Raw genomic sequence first — 14,283 nt, forward strand, 5'->3', positions numbered from 1 at the left:
TGAGATAATTTTTTTAGGCGATTTCCATTAGCGGTGATATTTTGAAGTCATAGCTTTTTTTTCTCGGAGGAATTTTTAAAAATCGCAGATAGTTACTGTCTGCGCAGGGAATTTTTTTACATATATATGCCAAGTTTCAGGAAGTTTCGATGAAAACTGTAGGCTGTGAAACAAAAAAGTCCACAAGAAGAAGATGAAGAACAACAACGTGAGAAAAACTTGAGATCCTCCATGAGGATCTAAAAACAAAAATGGAGTTTGAATTCATTGGATCCAGATCATGTTGTTAGGCTGTATAAAGTGGATTTGATGGGATTCCACTTATCTGTTATTATCATGTGACGAACCACAGCAAATTAATCAATGAAAATCAACTACAGTACGTCAACGTCATACGTTGCTGTAGTTTGATCCGACATTGAGATATATATATATATATATATATATATATATATATATATATATATATATATATATATATATATATATATATATATATATATATATATATATATATATATATATATATATATATATATATATATATATATATATATATATATATCCATTATTATCTCTTCAAACTTTGATTTAAGTAGTGATAAGTTTTGAATCTGCACATGCAGAGATTAAATATTTCCAAGATTATTTTCTCATTACTTTGTTTTTCAGTGTGAGAAATGTGTTTACCATCCCTCCTATAATTCACGGACCGATGTTTGTGCTTGTTTTTTCACGCTATTCCTCCTACAGTTCTGGCCCAATTATATCCAGACTTGCTCCAGAGAATCAGCATGCCCCCCCCCACATTAGTGTTTTTATCTTTTCCGGTTGTCTTGGGGGGGGGAGAGTGATGCAAATTCTCTATGTAAATGTGTATCGTGTAGCGCCGCCTCAAGGTGGCGAAGGGTATTGCAAGTTTCCACCATTTACACTACAGTACTCCTGTCCCCACGTTTTCCAGTGCAGTGAGGTATTTTGAATTATAAGCAGTAGGTATGTTTTTGTTTCATGCACATAATTTTATGGGTTATTTTTGTTTTGCGTATGCAGAGCTCTCACCTGCCTATACACCGCCCAAATAAAGGTATGCCTCAGAAGAATGTGTTGCACGCTTGGAACAAGATCGCCCGGATGGCAAGTACTCTGCTTGTATATTTTAATTGTGATGTGACTTTTCAGCTTTATCTTGCTATTGTTATGTATAGTTTGTAAGTTGTAGAAGTCAAAAATAACCCCTCAAAAAAATAAAGAACCATGATGTCTGTCAATTTTATCACCCCCACTGGAAATTTTACAAATTGCACCCTTACTAACACCCGAGCCTAAGGCTTGAGGTTGAGGCCTGCCGATCTGCGCTGCTTCATGCAACGGCAGCACATAATTTTATTGGGGTGGAGTCAGGCCAGTTGTCCAGCCAATGGGTGTGAACAAGTGGAGTGGAATCAGGACAGCTGAACACTGACGCATGTATAATATGTGATATTTTCTAAGTCTAAAAAGGGCATATCTCTGTGAAAAATTGCTGAAACGCCCTGAAACTCTAACTTTTTTTGTAACTTATCATAATAAAGCCATGTACCAAGTTTCAGTTCAATATGTTAAAGGGTATAGACAAAAGTCTGAAAAACCACAGGTGGGAGTGGGACAGAGAGAGCAAACCTATCGTCCCTTCTGGTGAAACAAGGAGGGGACCAATAAACACAAACTACAAGAGGGCCGATGCAAAATATAAGTGGCGGCCAGGCCGTGGGATGAGACCAATTCAAAACTTTCTTAATGACAACAATAGCTCAGGAAAGGCTCATTTTTCAGCTTTATGTAACTTTATATTGAAGAAATACCACTTGTCAAGCCGTTTGTGACGTTTCCTTATGACTGTAATGCTTACATGGTGAGTTCAAGATGTAGACAGACATAGAATCAAGTGAATGGTAACAGTAAAACTTCTCGATTGGGAGGTCCTAATGAATGTTAAACATACGGAACTTTTTTTATCGCCTCGAGTTAGTAAATCATTCCATCTCGAAACTGCATTTTTTCTTCTTCATATAAGTGAGACTAATGGAAGAGCAAGGTATATCTGAAAGTGGAACAAATGTCACGGGAATGAACGAACAGGATAAGAGGAGAGGAAGGAGGGGAGGAAACTGAAACTCGTAAGTAAAATGGTTTGGTGAAGAAAAGTTAATGGGGGTAATAAAGATTAAGGGTCAGGATTGGGGATGACAAGAGATGGTGGTGCACTGCATGCTTGAAGTATTGGAAGGAAGAGTGAGACAGAACAGCCTCTGAAACGTGTTCTGTAGATAGGAGAAGTGAGGAATATAAGAGTTGAGGTGTGCAGACAGCCTGGAATTTGTAAGTTTAACCAGGAGGGGGTTACTGGAATAACGCGTGCATCCTGGAGTACATAGAGAGGGTCGGAGGACTGAGAGAGCAAAGGGAGCAATGTTGGAGAATAGATGGTATAAAACAGAGATCTCGACGTTGCTACGATGAGAGCGCAACAGACCTTGTGCTTCAGCCTCATCACGGGATGTTACAATAATTGAGACCTTTATATTCCATATAATCCAGGAGAGACAGAAGTGATGCTGGGGCACCAACCCATAGTGGAGAGCATTGCTCCAAAGAGTTACAGACAAAACATTTCTCATTTCAGGGTGTAAATACAGTGATAATATTATATATCCACCAAAGCTCGTTATTTTCCGCGTTCTTTTCTGGATTCAAATAAAACTAGAGAGCATACCTCGGTAGAGCGCATACCTCCACCACGTAATGCCTGATCCACGAGAACATATCGGGTCCAATAAATTTTTGAAATATCATGCAAGACAGTACTGTATATCGTTTTTGGCCCGATCACTCAATGGTGAAGAATCACTTTAAAAAATAAATAATTCTCGTATCCAGATCCGGATTCGGATCTTCACCAAAATCGGATTAATTCGTTGTGGTCACACACCCAATCTGTCCACCAAGTTTCATTCAAATCAGTCCACAACTTTTTGAGATATTATGCTATATAGTGGTTTCACCCTATCTCTCAATGGTGAAGAATCATTTTAAAAATTATCAGATCTGGATCCAAAATTAAATAAAAATTTCCTTGTCACACACCCAACATGTCCACCAAGTTTCGTCCGAATCAGTCTACAACTTTTTGAGATATCCTGTACACAAACAAACAACAAACATACAGAAAGGGGTGGAAACATAACCTCCTTCACCTTCGATGGCGGAGGTAATATCATTTTTCTGTTATGGAGGAACTTACTGAATGAGATTCTCAGTTCATAATCCCACATCGTGTGATAATCACCGTATTTTAATAATCACGCGCACAATGCACAATAAATGGTATTAAAGCATTTTGTCGGGATGAATAATTGGAACAATATAACAATGCGAATTCAAACGAACACTAATCTCGATTTTACTAGCTCATTCAAATGGGTTGGGTGGTTAATTTTTCCTTTGATCTCGACAAGCTAAACAATTGAAATGATCGATGGAATTGGACAAATAAAAATATAAATAAATAAAAGATCTGAATCTGTACATGAACCAAAATCTAAACGGCCTGTTCTCGTCACTGAACCAATCCATCCCACTTCGTTTTGCCATAAGTCCGTCCACAACTTTTTGAAATATCATGCTATATATCGTTTTTTTGCCAATTTCTCAACAGTGAAGAATCACTTGAAGAATTCAAAAAAATCTCTTATCCTTATCATAATAAAGCCATGTACCAAGTTTCAGTTGAAATTATTTGTATACTATTTATAATTTAAATTTTAACTTTCTTTTTTCTTGTGTATTGTATTAATTTTGTCAAAATTATCAATTGCTTAAAACGTACCGCAATTCAACCCTCAGCCGCGATGGAAGCTGAATTGAAATAAAGAACTAAAAAGTAAAAAAAAAAAAAAAAATTCCAAGGTAAATTGAGATTGTACATTCTGTAAAATGGCACCAAGCCATAATAATGAAACAGACAATCAACGTGATTACCTCTGAGGAAGGGGGGGGGGCATGACTTTTGTGGGTGAACCTGAGGCATATTACCCCGGTTAAAAGGTACATCACCTGGCTGTCTCACCTCTATTCCGCATCATCAATCCTGGTAGTGGGGCAACTTAGCTAAATATAGCATTACAATTGTGCATTTTGTGAGGAAAGCACCAAATTTGGCACACTAGTAGCCTAACATATTATGAACAGATTTGGATATTGGGACATCTCAAATTTGTGATGGCAGTAGAAAATGGCCGCCACAGCCATCAGCGGCTGAATTTGAGATGGCCCAATATCCAAATCTGTTCATGATATGATAGGCTACTAGTGTGCCAAATTTGGTGCTTTCCTCACAAAATGCACAATTGTTATGCTAAGTTGCCCCACTATGGGGTTACTTGTATTCTTTAACTTACACGATTATGCAGTAAAAGCGGTAAAAGTTCCAGATCTGCCGAACCCTGCATTGAATGCCAATGATATGTTTGCCTTCACCAAAAGAGGTTCTTGCACGATCTTAAATGTTCTTGTTGATCCGATCTGGTTCGAAGGTGTTTCCTGGCCTGGCCAAGTGCAAAATAAATGCTTCATAAGAATCTATCTATTTAACCAATAATCTCTTATAGTGCTTTTGGAGACCTCACGGGTCCACTGTGCCAACGGTACAAGGTACAGGCCACTATTAGGATCATAATAAGAAGGAAGAGTGGGAGTTAGGAGTGGGCAGTGTTCAAACCCATGGTCAACCCATACAAGTTATCAGATTTGCTCAGGGTGCCACCAACACACATGGCCTGCTCTGGTGATTCAGTGGAGGACTTGAGCCTTGAAAGAGCTGGAACAAACAAACGGGTGACTTTGTACAACATGGCCTGATCAGGCCAGGGTTCCAAGATTCGAACATGTAATTTGCGCGCACGACCCGACAGAGCGGTGTAAAATAAGAGACTTTATTCTAATTAGGACTTTGCATTGAGAAAGAACTTTGGGACTTTTTTGAAGCCAACATTGAAACAATAAACACAATTATCCTTTCGCTGTTGATTTATGTGCAAAGCACAGTCGAGAGCAGGCGACTCACAAATGGTCAACAGAGCGCACGAGTTTTCTGAGTTCCCGTGTGAGAGTCCAAACTTTTATCTCCCAAATCGGCGGCTCCGTCTGAACCTCGCTCCCTCCCCTGGCACTCGGCATGGTGAAACGCGGTGCCGGAGGCACTTTCGGGGGGCTGCGGGGGGCAGCTCGGCGGCTCCAAGTGTGATCCATCTTGCGCTGCCCGTGTAACCACCCTCTTTACCCCTGGCGCGTTTACATGCACCGCCTTGGTTGAACCTCCACCCTTTGGCCAACCGAGACGACCGTCCCCCCCTTGCCCTTTAACAAGCAACAGATCCCCCCTCCCCTCCCCTACTGCCTTCCATCACCTCTCCGGGGCACAGCGCAACCGAGCCAGGGCGCCCGTTAATTGCGAAGCGCCTCGGCGATTCTGCGTCGGAAAGCAATTTTGGTCGGTAGGACTGCGACGCGTAATTGCTCGCAAATGCACGCGAGCCGGTGCGATCTATCAACATGACAGCTTTTTCAAAGTCAATTAGGCATCGCATCCAAAACCGCGCCCGGCACGCTGCCTGCACAGGTGTGCACCGGCGGGTCGCCTCCGGCCGAGGGGACAGCGTGTACCGTGTCCTGCAAGTGGAATGTCCTCCCGATCGCTCACACAAGCTGCGTGGTTCGGGAACCATGAGGGGACTTCACCCTAGTCGACTTCAACGCACCGGTTCCGTCACATCTCGGAAGCTAAGCAGAGTCGAGGTTATGAGTATCGGACGAAGGATGGGCCACGTTCCTGAAAGATTGGGTGTTGATAGCACTATGGATGGGATATCGCCCTGAAATGTTAGGTGTTCAGATTCTGACTATAGACGAGAGGCTGTTGAGTGTTAAGATTAGGACTATGAATCTCCAGGGACATCTTCCTGGAAGCTCGGTTGTTGAGGTTAAAACCAAGAATGAGCCACCTCCCTGAAAGCTCAAGTATTGCAGGGTGAAGAACGCCATGATAGCTCACTCACGATGCCATCAGATAGATCATGCCCTTCATCAGATTGATCACGTCTGTCTCCGAATCGTTTGCTCAAGGACATGTTTCTCTGTTGTGCAGAATTTGTCTGCCAGTGCTGTCCAAGTGCAGTGCTAGTAGGTGGTACTGCATCTCGGATAATGATGCTGCCTGCCATTGCGGTGGAGATGTAAAGTCAGCTGTGTCGTCTGAGGTTATTTTCAAGGTGTTAATGATGTCATTATATCTTTCTAAATGAGTAGGTCATTATGTGCCAGTGCCCTGGCGAAATTCCCTACCTCCAATTTGAATGAGACATTTAAATTAAAATAAGAGTGATGCGGATGTGAAATTAATGGTTTGAAGATGTGTTCGTACAGTGAAGATAAGTTAATGGGTTTCGTTCATGGGTTGTGGATATGAATGGGGAACAGGCATATTCCCTCCAGGTCTTCAGATATGCTGCTCAACACCACCCCACGGTCTCTCCCCTTTCTATACCTTTGAGCTTTATACTGGACTCAACTTTATACCACACTCTTACCTGTTACCCTTCATCTCAAACTGTAGTGCATCCATGCATTATTGTATGTTTCCATGTTTCCACTTTGACACACACACACACACACACACACACACACACACACACACACACACACACACACACACACACACACACACACACACACACACACACACACACACACACACACACACACACACACACACACACACACGACATATTTGTAAAACATATGTCTGAAACAAGTCATGGCAGTGAAACAAAGTGCTTGTGAGACTACAATGCAGGAGCTTCACGAAAGAAGAAACCCTCACAAACATGACTTTATTTCATTGTGTCTTCCTACTTATGTACACACTCTAGATATGAAGTGTTGTTGCTATCAAAGCAGTTTTATGGCGAAGATTACACTAGGTGATTTACCATTGCCTTTCCAGAAAGTGTAATTTGTTCAGGATGCCGGCGATAACTCGACGACTATTTGTGAAAGACACCGCGGGATCTTCTACGTACACCAACAACCAGTGCCGGCAGACGAGCCCTCCAGCTTAATGTCCATGTGAGGGATGATGCACACATTGATACCTCGCCCTGTATGCGAAATACCAGGATGGCAGTTCATAGCTCGGTTGAGATTCAAGCCCAGGTGAGACAGCTCAGAGGGGAGTGAGCATACCTCTTGGCTATATTCTGCCAGCCCAAACTGTGGTTAAATTTCGTTTACTTGTTCGCATCGTGTTTCAGGAAAATGGGATACAGTACTTACATTTCTGCAGCTGTTTGACATTCTGGTGAACTTTATTCTTGAAGAGTTTCTTTGAGGGGTTTGTCCTTAATGTCACTACTAATATAAAAACAGCACCGCAAAGTGGGCGTCACCCCTCAGCCCCTTGACGCAAACCAATTTCAAGATGGTGGCCATATTGAAAATTGCAGCACACCCATTTTTGAAAGGAACCTTCCTCTCCTCAACCCCAACACACCCAGCAAAAATGGATTTAATCGTACAAGGCGTTCTCCTCGAAATTGACGGAAACCAATTTCAAAATGGCTGCTATGGCGGCCACAGTGAAAATCGCAGCATGCCCATTTTGGAAAGGAACCTTCCTCTACTCAACCCCATTATACCTCGCCAGAATAAAATCAATGTGTGAAGCCGTTCTCAAGTTATTGTCCGGAAACCAAATTCAAGATGGCTGCTCTAGCCGCCATATTGGATATTGGATTGCGCTGAATATCGAAAAGAACCTTCCTCTAAACACCCCCATTATAGCCCCATGAAAATAAAATCAATCTGTCAAGCCGTTCTCAAGTTATTGTCCGGAAACCAAATTCAAGATCGCTGCCCTTGCCGCCATATTGGATATCGGATTGGGCTGTATATCGAAAGGAACCTTCCTCGAAACACCCCCATTATATCACACAAAAATGAAATCAATAAGTCAAGCCGTTCTCAAGTTATTGTCCGGAAACCAAATTCAAGATGGCTGCCCTTGCCGCCATATTGGATATTGCATCGCACTGATTATCGAAAGGAACCTTCTCCTACCCAGCCCCAACACGCACTGCAAAAATGGATTTAATCGGACAAGGCGTTCTCCTCAAAATCGACAGAAACCAAAAGTTGACAGACGCCCGGACGGACGCCAGACGCCCGGACAACGCCTTTGACAACAATACCCCTTAGCCCAATTCGGGCTGAGGGGTAAAAACCCATCAAAAATGACACGTTGGAATTTTTTATTCTAAATATTTAAGGAGAATGGAAGATATGTTTCAAAGTAAGAAGAGTTATTTTAAAAGACCACATGTATAAATATGACCTATTTTCTTTGTCTTATGGGGTCTGATTTCGACGTTACAGCCTCGTGAGCATGCCAAAGTCTGAAGACTCGGCCTAGCGTCAGGTGTGCATTTATCTTCTTTATTTATTAGACATCCGACTGACGTAAATGAACACTCGTTTTGCTCTTCGCGTGTTACACATCATGTGAAGTGAATTTCATCTCCCTGTGCCTTGTATTTATTGTTATTTTTTAAACACTTCTTTACACCGCCCTTGGTGCCTAGTTTTCAAGTCACTGTCTTCAATTCCAATAGAAGAGATGTAATTTCTCTTTCATGAAAAATGTTTTTCCATTTTTTTTTCCTGAAAAAATAGGCCATAGTGAAGACACAGTTGTTTTAAAAGATTGGCCTTTAAAACCCTTCTTAAATTGTCCTTATGAAGGGGGGACAGACAAATATACACAAAATACACACTGTTTTATATAGATTGATGTTTAAAAAAAAAAACTTATCTAAGGCTTGCAAAAGGACATGGACTCAACGGGAGACATCATCATTGTACATTGGCATAAATTATAAATATTGCTTGGATATTAATATTTGAGAAATCAACAGTTTGTGGTTTGAGTTTGGGGACCTCAGTTTGATGAGTTCAAGTCGGAATGCCAAACAGGACAGGTGCTTCACTTCAAAATCACGACTGCTAATGTTATTGAGGAATTCGTTTTAAATCTCTTTTGGTAATATTAAGTTATGGAAGGTGGTTAGCTAATTATAAGTGAAAAGCATTTGAATTAATGACTAAATAGACAAACTGATCATTTGATCACAGTAATATAATAATTCCAAATGACATATTATTATGCAAGACAAGAAGGACCTTCAGGCAGGGGAAAGGGGGTGGTGGGTGGAGTTTAAGGAAGGAGTTATTGGATAAAAAGTTATAAATTATTTATTAGCTGGCTTCAAGTTCAGTTTGTCAAAAAACAGGTAGTTTAAGAATTACTGACTACTGGATACATTTCCAAAGTTTTTAAAAGTACACTCAAAATGACTGCAAGTTAGTTATACAGGAGCAATGATGGTTGGCTCGGTCATGTAGATTAGAGAAGACTTTGAAGGCCGTTTGCAACATTATTGAACCTCGAGAGCAGAGAAAGGCCATATAATATAAACGACTGAGGTGTAAGGTAGCCTCCTCTAAGTCTCTGCACCAATGAGCCGTACAGCCTTTTCACATGCACTTATTTTGTCTTGTAACGACCATACTGCCTCTACGGTCCATTTGCAAGACTCACATGGTTTGCTTCGTCCATCTCCAGGTGACCCGGCAAAGTGACCTCATGATCATGCACTACAAATGACAAAATGAACTCATGCTTGTGTTTATCAGTTTTCATGCAATGCACTCTGACGACTCAAAACCCAAGTGGAGGTTTTTGTGAAAATTCTTCACGACAGTTATTAAGGCCGAGGTCACATTTGCTCTACGGCGAGGATACGGCGGCCTTACGCCCTCTGAATTGACAGAAACGTGCGGCGGCCGCAGAGAAACTGAGGTGGCCTCAGGGAGGCCCTACGCCGCTTGGCTATATTTTACAGGTTGTAAGGTCGCCGTGGAATTATAACGCAGAGTTATAACTTTTTTTCATTTCTACGTTCGCCATAGCAATTTGACAAGCCAAGCTATGACATAGATGTGTTCCACGTCGACCGTATGTAGGGCGTGCGATGGGCTCGCGTTTTCCGTGCGGCTGCCGTAAGCTCTTCTCAATGAAAAATAAATTTTCCCAACCCCCAAAAAATTACGGCGGCCGCACTATTTCCACGGTCGCCGTACGGTGGCCTTGCGGTCTGTATGACTACCTGCGGGCAATGCAGGGTCGACACACGGTTCCCCTACGCCCGCCGTGCACCTACGTACGGCCTCCGTGGCAGTCTGCGTCGACCGTGCGCTACCGCTAGAGATCGGAGTATAGGTGTTTGCTTATACCGTGGTGCCCCCAGAATCCCAATTTAATTTGTTCCAGGAGGCTGTTCGGATTGCTAAAAGTTTTGATTCCAAAAATATTTTCCCAATAAGAAATAATGGAGTGAATTAATCCGTTCGTGGACCCAAAGAAAACCCACTTTCAAGACACTTTAAACTGAAATTCCCCATGTTTAAGGTAAAATAAGATGAGTAAATGACCTTCGGTGGCGGTGTATTGTATGAAAACTGGTACAATCACCACATCCAAAGGTCCACACAGGCTCGTGCTCCGGCCTGGGTTCCGGTCGCTCGCGCACTCTGCGAGAGCGCTGCCCCCAGGGCAGCTCATCAAACATGATTCCAAATTACAACTGGTTTTTCTGTGAAATTCAATCCTTGCCCGACAGTCCGTCACACCACGTGATCGGATTGCCTTTTTTGTTATTAATTAAAACACAAGATGATTAAAAAAAACAAACATCACAAATGAAGGTGAAAACTCGAGGTAAGGCTGAAGTCACATTTGGCTCGGCGGCCGGAGGGTCTACAAAATGTATGGGCAGTAGCAATAATAAGGCGGCCGCAGTATTTCCACAGTCACACATGTGTTTAGCCAGAAACATGAGAGGACATGATAGAGAGCTTTGTTGTTGTTGTTGTTCTTCTTCTTCTTGTTCTTCTTGTTCTTCTTGTTGTTGTTCTTCTTCTTCTTGTTGTTGTTGTTGTTCTTCTTCTTCTTGTTGTTGTTGTTGTTCTTCTTCTTCTTGTTCTTCTCCTTCTCCTTCTCCTTCTCCTTCTCCTTCTCCTTCTCCTTCTCCTTCTCCTTCTCCTTCTCCTTCTCCTTCTCCTTCTCCTTCTCCTTCTCCTTCTCCTTCTCCTTCTCCTTCTCCTTCTTCTTCTTCTTCTTCTTCACAAAACCTTAATCTCGAGGACTCTGCTCTTGTATATATGAGATCCGGATCTCCTTAAATACTGAGCACATGTACACATCCTCACATAGACGGTGCCTTTTGAGAGCGTCTATCATGAACTTTTAAATATATTCGGACATTTGCTTTAAAGTTTTGAAAAGTTGACATTACTATTTAAAGATTATTCCATTTATCGTATTGTAATTTCGTAAATACATTATATATTTCGTAAATACACGATATATCGTAAATACGTAAATACATTATGACGGGTTTCGCTATTGGTTTAATGAAGGCACTGACGAAATATCGGAAGTTGTTGTTTTTTTTTAGCCGACAAAACCTTTAGGTTTTGGACGCTGCTCTTGGACACATTTGTCCTTATTTTTCGGGTAGCCGCACAGCGTATTTATAAATTGTGGAGACCGAAAACATGGGTGCGCCATTCGCTCTTTGTTTTGCCGTTGCACGGTGACCTTAGAGCGTTCCTGCGGCGGCCATAGAATTTTGAAGGCAGACGCAAGGTGCCCACAAGGCGACCGCAGGGGGGCCCTAAGCCGAACGTGCGGCCACACGGACGGTAACGAATGGGTTAATTTTTTTTTTTTTTACCAGTTCTTTTGTTTCGGCATGTCGAATTTCTTCGGAGAACGTAGAAATGAAAAAAGTTATAACTCCGCGTTATAATTCCACGGCGACCTTACGGCCTGTAAAATATAGCCAAACGGCGTCGAGCCACCCTGAGGCCACCTCAGTTTCTCTGCGGCCCCCACACGTTTCTGTCAATTCAGAGGGCGTACGGCGCCGCATCCTCGCCGTAGAGCAAATGTGACTGAGGGTTTCGATTGATACATCGACACATTGACACATCAACACATCGACACACGACACAGAGTATCTATCGACACACGAGAGATGCTTTCACGAGGACTTCCACCGACGAACAGAATGATCAAAGCGCGAAGATGCGGCTCGAACAGGTGGGGGAGACACGTGAACAAACATGAACACTACGTTGTGTTCAGTTTTTTAAAATGTATTAGGTTTTTAGGGCAAAATTTTCTCGAAAAAATTGCTCGGATTCCAATTTGTTCAAACAATGGGGCGTTCAGATTCTGGGGGCACCACGGTATATTATAGTTATAATATATTCAGTTCTATATACTGGTATATTTTAATTTCAGTAAAAAAAAGAACTGGTATATATATATACCCACTCGTTACCGTCCGTCTGGCCGCACGTTCGCCTTAGGGCCCCCGTGCGGTTGCCTTGCGGGCACCTTGCGTCTGCCTTGAAAATTCTATGGCCGCTGCAGGAACGCCCTAAGGTCACCGTGCGACATCAAATGAAAGACCGTACGGCACCCCCACGTTTTCGGTCTCCACGATTTCTAAATACGCCGTGCGGCTCCCCGAAAAATAAAAACATATGTGACTGCTACATTGTGTGACCGTGGAAATACTGCGGCAGCCGTATAATTGCTGGTGGCCACAGATTTTGGAGATTCCACGGCCGCCGTGGCAAATGTGACCTTGTGAACCGTTCCCAAAATACTTACCTAACTAATAGACATCGCAAGGCCGCACTAACGTTGTAAGACTACATAAGCATAGAGTAAACTGCAAGTGGATATACAATGTCTCAATTATTGCTTAATAAAGGGAACAAGTTTTATTCATTTATTTCAAATGCTCGGAAATGTGCATTTTCTTTATTTAATAATGATTTTTCATTTCTCATGAATATTATTTTGAAACTTTAAAATGTCACCATGCTTGCACCATCATGATCTGGTCAAGAATTTCATTCCCAATGGAATTGTCTCAAACTAAAACTTCCATTTACGACAGTATCCGCAGGGAGCTTTACACCATGGTGCATCCTCCCCTGCCACTTGTATGATCAAAAAGATGATGCATCCCTACACTTGTATCAAAAAGATGATTGATCCCTCTGTTGGTATCAGAAGGATGATGCATCCCCACACACCTGTTTCACAAAAATGATGCGTCCGTACACCGGTATCAAAAAGAAAATGCGTCGCTAAGCCGGTATCAGAAATATTATGCCCAATGCTGGTTTCACAAATATGATGCATTCCTCCATGAGTGTCAAAAAGATGATGCATCCCTACAATGGTATCAGAAAGATTATGCCCATTGCTTGTTTCGCAAATATGATGTATCCTAATGCTGATATCAGAAAGATTATGGATCAATATGCTGGTTTGAGAAAGACAAAGCATCCCCACAGTTCAGGTCAGGTTTGGGAGCATGCATTGGAGCAGCACGTTGCTGGGTCCATTTTCCACTGGTATGCCAGGGACCTCCATATGGCCATCCCCAGGCAGATTCCTGGCCCATCCCCATCTTGAGAAGCCGATCAAGCTGCTGCAAACACGAGGCACATGGTTGGCCCATTGGCCTCCTCCACTCACGAGGCTCCCTTGCTGAGAGAATCTGGTGAGCAGGATCAGTGTCAGAAAAATGAGCCACATTTTCATACATCCACAGCTGATGCTCACAGATTATAGGGAAACAAATCTCACCTGAGTCTCTCTCAGAAACCTCTTGTTCGACCCAAAGCCTGACCAGCAATAGCCAAGGATTCTCCTGAAAGACCTGGAACCGAAGGAGTTGAGTCTCTGTCTCAGATCCTTGGTCAGCGTCAAAGTTCCACATCGGTAGAGCAAGACTGGAAGGACCAAGGACTAAAGACTCAGACTTTCATTGTCCTGCATAGGTACAGACAGAGCCACACCTCATGATCCAGTGAATCCATGACTCCCCAGGCCCGAAGCAGTCGTCTATCAACTTCTGCTCACAGCCAGCAGAGACATGAATATCCCTGCCACAAAAAGTGAATCTCTCCGTGACCTCAACATCCTCACCACAAACAGGTAGAGAGAAGATAGCAGCATCCACAATGTCATTGAAAGCCTGGATCTTTGTTTTCACCAAGGAAACCCATAATCCCAATGGCGCCAACTCCTCATTCAGCGCTTGG

At 42.5% G+C, this 14,283-nt stretch overlaps 1 long non-coding RNA gene across 1 annotated transcript in view; it reads left to right on the plus strand.

The window, feature by feature from the left end:
• The first annotated feature begins 4,289 nt into the window (after positions 1 to 4,289).
• LOC147030289 (uncharacterized) overlaps positions 4,290 to 14,283 on the plus strand; it is a 26,814-nt gene continuing 16,820 nt past the window's right edge. Inside the window, exon 1 of the long non-coding RNA XR_015056295.1 lies at positions 4,290 to 7,251. This is a non-coding gene — a long non-coding RNA (uncharacterized LOC147030289). The remainder of the gene's footprint in view (positions 7,252 to 14,283) is intronic.

Source organism: Eptatretus burgeri, chromosome 3 (assembly GCF_056783735.1).
Source record: "Eptatretus burgeri isolate ZD-2024b chromosome 3, Ebu_testis_v1, whole genome shotgun sequence".
Classification (NCBI taxonomy): domain Eukaryota; kingdom Metazoa; phylum Chordata; class Myxini; order Myxiniformes; family Myxinidae; genus Eptatretus; species Eptatretus burgeri.